Below are 7,975 nucleotides of genomic sequence, written 5' to 3'. Positions count from 1 at the left end.
AGAAGAAATGAAAACTTAGAGGTTCGCCGATGACATTGTAGTTTTGTCAGGGACAGCAAAGGACTTGGAAGAGCACTTGAACGGAATGGACGGTGTCTTGAAAGGAGGATATAAGATGAACATCAACAAAAGCGAAACGAGGATAATGGAATGTAGTCTAATTAAGTCGGGTGATTCTGAGGGAATTAGGTTAGGAAATGAGACACTTAAAGTAGTAAAGGAGTTTTGCTATTTGGGAAGCAAAATAACTGATGATGGTCGAAGTAGAGAGGATATAAAATGTAGACTGGCAATGGCAAGGAAAGCGTTTCTGAAGAAGAGAAATTTGTTAACATCGGGTATAGATTTAAGTGTCAGGAAGTCGTTTCTGAAAGTATTTGTATGGAGTGTAGCTATGGAAGTATGTGAAACATGGAAGTGAAACATGGACGATCAATAGTTTAGACAAGAAGAGAATAGAAGCCTTTGAAATGTGGTGCTACAGAAGAATGCTGAAGATTAGTGGGTAGAACACGTAACTAATGAGAAAGTACTGATTACGATTGGGGAGAAGAGGAGTTTGTGGCACAACTTGACAAGAAGAAGGGACCGGTTGGTAGGACATGTTCTGAGGCATAAAGGGATCACCAATTTAGTATTGGAGGGCAGCGTGGAAGGCAAAAATCGTAGAGGGAAACCAAGAGATGAATACACTAAACACATTCAGAAGGATGTAGGTTGCAGTAGCTACTGGGATATGAAGAAGCTTGCACAGGATAGAGTAGCATGGAGAGGTGCATCAAACCAGTCTCAGGACTGAAGACCACAACAACAACAGAATACACACATTCATTGATTTCGCTTTATATGTTCAAAACGTAACGACATTGAGTCTTTCTTTCGTTAGGTTTTGTATACAGGGTGGTCCATAGATCATGACTGGGCCAAATATCTCACGAAATAAGCGGCAAACGAAAAAAACTACGAAGAACGAAAATTCTCTAGCCTGAAGGGGGAAACCAGATGGCGCTATGGTTGGCCCGCTAGATGGCGCTGCCATAGGTCAAACGGATATCAACTGCGTTTCTTTTAAATATGAACCCCCATTTTTTATTACATATTCGTGTAGTAGGTAAAGAAATATGAATGTTTTAGTTGGACCACTTTTCCGCTTTGTGATAGATGGCTCTGTAACAGAAACAAACATATCGCTCACAATTTTAGACGAACAGTTGGTAACAAGTAGGTTTTTTAAATTAAAATACAGAACGTAGGTACGTTTGAACATTTTATTTCGGTTGTTCCAATATGATACATTTACCTTTGTGAACTTATGATTTCTGAGAACGCATGCTGTTACCGCGTGATGACCTGTAAATACCATATTAATGCAATAAATGCTCAAAATGAAGTCCGTCAACTTCAATGCATTTGGCCGTACGTGTAAGGACATTCCTCTGAACAGCGAGTAGTTCGCCTTCTGTAACGTTCGCACATGAATTGACAATGCGCTGACGCATGTTGTCAGGTGTTTTCGGTGGATCACGATAGCAAATATCCTTCAACTTTCCCCACAGAAAGAAATCCGGGGACGTCAGATCCGGTGAACTTGCGGGCCATGGCATGGTGCTTCGACGACAAGTACACCTGTCATGAAATATGATATTCAATACCGCTTCAACCACACGTGAACTATGTGCCGGACATCCATCATGTTGGAAGTACATCGCCATTCTGTCATGCAATGACATCGGTAGTAACATCGGTAGAACATTATGTAGGATATCAGCATACACTGCACCATTTAGATTGCCATCGATAAATTGGGGGGGGGGGGGCAATTATCCTTCCTCCCATAATGCCGCACCATAAATTAACCCGATAAGGTCGCTGTTGTTCCACTTGTCGCAGCCATCGTGGATTTTCCGTTGCCCAATAGTGCATATTATGCCGGTTTACGTTACCGCTGTTGGTGAATGACGCTTCGTCGCTAAATAGAACGCGTGCAAAAATTCTGTCACCGTCCCGTAATTTCTCTTGTGCCCAGCGGCAGAACTGTACACGATGTTCAAAGTCGTCGCCATGCAATTCCTGGAGCATAGGAATATGGTACGGGTGCAATCGATGTTGATGCAGCATTCTCAACACCGACGTTTTTGATATTCCCAATTCCGCGCAATTTGTCTGCTACTGATGTGCGGATTAGCCACGACAGCAGCTAAGACACCTGCTTGGGCATCATCATTCGTTGCAGGTCGTGGCTGACGTTTCACATGTGGCTGAACACTTTCTGTTTCCTTAAGTAACGTAACTACCCGGCGAACGGTCCGGACAGTTGGATGATGTTGTCCAGGATACCGAGCAGCATACATAGCACACGCCCGTTGCGTATTTTGATCACAGTGGAGATACATCAACACCACATCGACCTTTCCCGCAATTGGTAAACGGTCCATTTTAACACGCGTAATGTATTACGAAGCAAATACCGTTCGCACTGGCGGAATGTTACGTGGTACCACATACTTACACGTTTGTGACTATTACAGCGGCATCTATCACAAAGCGAAAAAAGTGGTCCAACTAAAACATTCATATTTCTTTATGTACTACACGAACATGTAAAAAAAATTGGGTTCCTATTTAAAAAAACGCAGTTGATATCCGTTTGACCTATGGCAACGCAATCTAGCGGGCCAACTATAGCGCCATGTGCTAGACGAGTTTCGTTCTTTGTAGTGTTTTCGTTAGATGCTTATTTCGTGAGATATTTCGCCCGGTCACTATCAATGGACCACACTGTATATTTGACCTCCCACCTATGAGACTTGTTTCGCATCAGTGACAGAGAAGTATTTTCAAAAGTATATGTCAGTGACAAAATTCAGTGTTGCAATCTTTGCTTTAGGAATACAAACTAACTCTGAAATTGTTTTGCTAGGATATGCAGATCAACTGATTTCATTTTCTGTATTAAAAACGTAATGACACTGCATTTCTTCTATCGACAGTCTTTGTTTATTTTCTTTGCTACGAAAAACGAAATTGATAGGTTTGGTTTGTGATATGCGCTCCTACTCATTACATTTTGATTTCGTTTTCTTATTAAATAAAAATGCGTAGAAAACATTAGAGTCTTTCTGAAAACGTTCGAGTCTTTCTGAACGCACCAGAACTGCTGAAATGTGCTCTCAAGAATCCAGTGAAGATCTTAAGGCAATTTGCTGCAGCTCGAGAATATCAGGCGTTAACACGCTCTTTAAAAACTCCTTCTGATAGCGCACGATCTAACAATGCGTCACCCACTGAGGTTTACGGTTACTTCTAAACAACGTAACAACATACAAGCGGAAATTTTGACCGTAAGTGGCCCAGGCGGGCGACTTTTTATACGCCAAATCCCGGTCATTCCTAACAATATTTCCATTTTGCCACAAACGCGTGCAATTCCTGGACCTGAGTATCAGTTTTTTTTCCGCATGGTCAGCTCTGTGAGGCTCTCTCCCGTGCCTCGAATCATACTACTTCAAACATTCTGTACAGAGAACCTTTATGAGTCAAACATAAATTCCAATCATACATAGCCTCGGCCACAACTACGAATATATACCCAGGCATTGCTGGGTTTCTCAGGTAGTGCCGAATGGAAATAACAGGGAGTATTCAATGTGTACAAAAAAAGGCAGCGTGAGGTGTCACTGCAAGTTCGCTTCGATAGAGCGCATGAAAGGAATGCTGGAAACCTTGAATGACAGACAGTTGAAGCTGGACAACAACTTTCCCATAGATGAGTATTTAACAATGTTTCGTGAAACATTAGGGAGTATCGAACCTACGCATTCATTGCGGTTCCTACAAGCTGCACCCGTAAGTGGTGAAATGTCATGATTAGGCTAATTACGACACTCACAGAGGAACTGAGTCATGCACCTCACGCCCAACATGCAAATAGATGGGGAAGCCTGATATGTACTGATGAGCCGAAACTTTATGACCATCAGTAAGTAGGCTGTTTAGGTTTTTATATTGGTAACGACATATAGCGCTGTTCGGTATTGTTGCAATATTCGCCATTGTAGTGTTGGGCAGTTGCAGTTGGCTGTTAACAGCACGTAGCGTTGCGCAGTTGGAGGTGAGCCGCCAGCAGCGGTGGATGTGGGGAGTGAGAAGGCGGAGTTTTGAGACCGGATGATATGGACAGAGACAGTAAATTTGTATGACTGGATGTCATGAACTGCTATATATATTTTGACTTTTGAACACTATTAAGGTAAATACATTGTTTGTTCTCTATCAAAATCTTTCATTTGCTAACTATGCCTATCAGTAGTTGGTGCCTTCAGTAGTTTGAATCTTTTGTTTAGCTGGCAGTAGTGGCGCTCGCTGTATTGCAGTAGTTCGAGTAACGAAGATTTTTGTGAGGTAAGTGATTTGTGAAAGATATAGGTTAATGTTAGTCAGGGCCATTCTTTTGTACGGATTATTGAAAGTCAGATTGCGTTGCGCTAAAAATATTGTGTGTCAGTTTAGTGTTGATCAGAATAAGTAAAGAGCGAAATGTCTGAGTACGTTCAAATAACGTAATGGGTTAACCAGCATAGTAATTCATAATTTTTCAAAGGGGACGTTTCACATCTGCTTAATAACCTGTTTGTCCGTCTTTGGAACTAAATATGTCACTGATCCTGCGTATCAGAGATCCGACAGTTCATTGGTACGTTTGTAGAAGTATGTGACACTCGATGTCTATCCCTAGGTCATGTAATTCGCGTAAATAACAGGCCGCTGATTTGCGTACGCGGTGATGGCGTCCGAAATCGACCCATATGGGTTCCATAGGTTTTACAACACACGAATTTGGTCGCCGAGTCATCAACGTGAATTCACTGTAACACGGTTGTGGTTGACACAGTTGTGTTGCTGAAAGATGACATTGTCGTAGGATAAGACATCAAGCATGAAGGCTGTCAGCGTGTCTTCGATTACTACCAAAGATCCGATAGCATAATTCTGCTCCCATCGGCCTCCATTTGTGGCGTGCTGCATGTTTCGGGTCGCTGTTTACCTCGATGACGGTGTTAGTGAAGGGTGGTTTGCTAAGGAGCTCCATGCTCAACAATGCACAATGCACGTTGTATTCCGAAACACTTGTGAGTTCCCCAGCATTGTGTCTTTCGGCGCCGGCGGTGGTGGCCGAGCGGTTCTAGGCGCTATAGTCTGGAACCACGCGACCGCTACGGTCGCAGGTTCGAATCTTGCCTAGGGCATGGATGAGTGTGATGTCCTTGGGTTAGTCAGATTTCAGTAGTTCTAAGTTCTAGGGGACTGATGACCTCAGAAAATAAGTCCCATAGTGCTCAGAGCCATTTGTCTTTCGGCAGATATACTACACGTCAGCACCCATTCTACTTTACAGTGCAGACAAGATTCATAATTCCACGTTCTGTGAAGAACCGTGGACCTCCAACCGTTTAGTGCCTAGTGGTAGTTTCACTGTTCTTCTACCTCTTTCCGTTGATGCTCACGACCGTAACACGTTAACAGTCGACCAGCTTTGCAATTTTCGACCTACTCTTTCACAGGCTCTGCCTAATAATACTCTACCCTTTGTCAAAGTCGCTTATCTCAATGGATTTCGCTATTGGAATCCTATATCTTCGCTAGGTTGATCCCCCGTCCGTGTATGCTTCGCTTAAATATTTTTGTTACCGCGTCACCTGCCTGAAATGCCGCCTGGCCGCATCCAACGTGGTGGTGGGCAGTGCTCATAATGTTTTGGCTTATGAGTGTATGCTGTACTGGGAAATACCCTCTGTCATGTACCGGTACTTCACTTTCGTTTACAAAATGTGAATGTCCATGATGCAAACTGCAGAACATGTCACTGATGTGTGTGAATTTCGCATTTGATTTAACGTTCTATAGCAACTGTTATGTCCCATCATGATGAGCAAGTCCTGCAGTCTGTCTATAATGTATCTTAATTAAAGGGAGGAGAAAGTGTCAATAAAATATGACAATTTTAAACATGGCTACGAGACAGCAACTACGCAAGAATGTAATAGATAGGACAAACAGGGCGAGCAATCACTGTTAGATACAAAGAACATCTCTTAAGGGAAAAAAGGTACAAATATATGTAACTCGTCCTTCGCTGATCATTTATTAATTACTGGCCATAAGCCTAAAAAGTTGATGACGCCATTATCATGCATAGAGAGAAGAAAGGGTTTATACTTAATATCCCTGAAGAATTAGAATTTTCAAGCCCCTTTCTCTTACGACGCTTTCATTCTGAAAGAGCAGCTGCGGCGACGTAATAAAAATTTCTTCAATGGTATAAAGCCATCACTTAAAAACGCATAAAATTGATTCGTCTTTTTCCTCAGAGTAGACTCTAAAACATCGTCTTCCTCTCTCCTTTTTAATTCTTATACTGTAATTGTTTCCATATAAAATGTGTAGAATAACTGCTACTGCACTGTTCTGTACAAATTTCAATTTGCAAGACTCAGTTGGCTTGTAAGATGAACAATTACATGATATACAAAATATTTTTGTAGTGTAAACAGCTGATTGCTTCGATCTTGAATAGATGGCGTGACTTCTTTTATGTCCTGTGAGCCTCTTAGTCTGATGCCGCATCGGATGCGTGTTTCCTCTTGCAGGCCTTACCGACTTACAGCGTGCTTCGTCATGTAGTTATAATTTAATATGTCAGTTCCAATGTTTGTAATTTTTATATGTTTTAAATATTGTACTATTATTAAGTATTTTATACGACAAGAAAATTTTGCTCGTAAATCTATTCGTCTGTTAATACACTACTGGCCATTAAAATTGCTACACTACGAAGATGACGTGCTACAGACGCGAAATTTAACCGACAGGAAGAAGATGCTGTGATATGCAAATGATTAGCTTTTCAGAGCAATCACACAAGGTTGGCGCCCGTGACGACACCTACAACGTACTGACATGGGGAATGGTTCCAACCGATTTCTCATACACAAACCGCAGTTGACAGGCGTTGCCTGGTGAAACGTTGTTGTGATGCCTCTTGTAAGGAGGAGAAATGCGCATCATCACATTTCCGACTTTGATAAAGGTCGGATTGTAGCCTATCGCGATTGCGGTTTATCGTATCGCGACATTGCTGCTCGCGTTGATCGAGATCCAATGACTGTTAGCAGAATGTCGAATCCGTGGGTTCAGGAGGGTAATACGGAACGCCGTGCTGGATCCCAACGGCCTCGTATCACTAGCAGTCGACATGACAGGCATCTTATCCGCATGGCTGTAACGGATCGTGCAGCCACGTCTCGACCCGTGAGTCAACAGATAGGGACGTTTGCAAGAGAACAACCATCTGTACGAACAGTTCGACGACGTTTGCAGCTGCATGGACTATCAGCTGGGAAACCATGGCTGCGGTTACCCTTGACGCTGCATCACAGACAGGAGCGCCTGCGATGGTGTACTCAGCGACGAACCTGGGTGCACGAATGGCAAAACGTCATCTTTTCGGATGAATCCAGGCTCTGTTTACAGTATCATGATGGTCGCATCGAGGTGAACGCACATTGGAAGCGTGTATTCGTCATCGCCGTACTGGTGGATCAGCCGTCGTGATGGTTGTTGGGTGCCATTGGTTACACCTCTCGGTCATCTCTTGTTCGTATTGACGGCACTTTGAATAGTGGATGTTACATTTCAGATGTGTTACGACTCGTGGATCTACCGTTCATTCGATCCCTGCGAAACCCTTTGTTTCAGCAGGACTATACCACTGCCTTTTTGGATACAGAAAATGTTCGACTGCTGCCCTGGCCAACACATTCTCCAGATCTCTCACCAATTGAAAACGTCTATTCAATCGTGGCCGAGCAACTGGCTCGTCACAGTACGCCAGTCACTACTCTTGATGAACTGTGGTATCGTGTTGAAGCTGTATGGGCTGGTGTTCCTGTACACGCCATCCAAGCTCTGTTTGACT

Source organism: Schistocerca cancellata, chromosome 9 (genome assembly GCF_023864275.1).
Source record: "Schistocerca cancellata isolate TAMUIC-IGC-003103 chromosome 9, iqSchCanc2.1, whole genome shotgun sequence".
In the NCBI taxonomy this organism is placed as follows: Eukaryota; Metazoa; Arthropoda; class Insecta; order Orthoptera; family Acrididae; genus Schistocerca; species Schistocerca cancellata.
Note: the sequence above shows the minus strand (reverse complement) of the source record.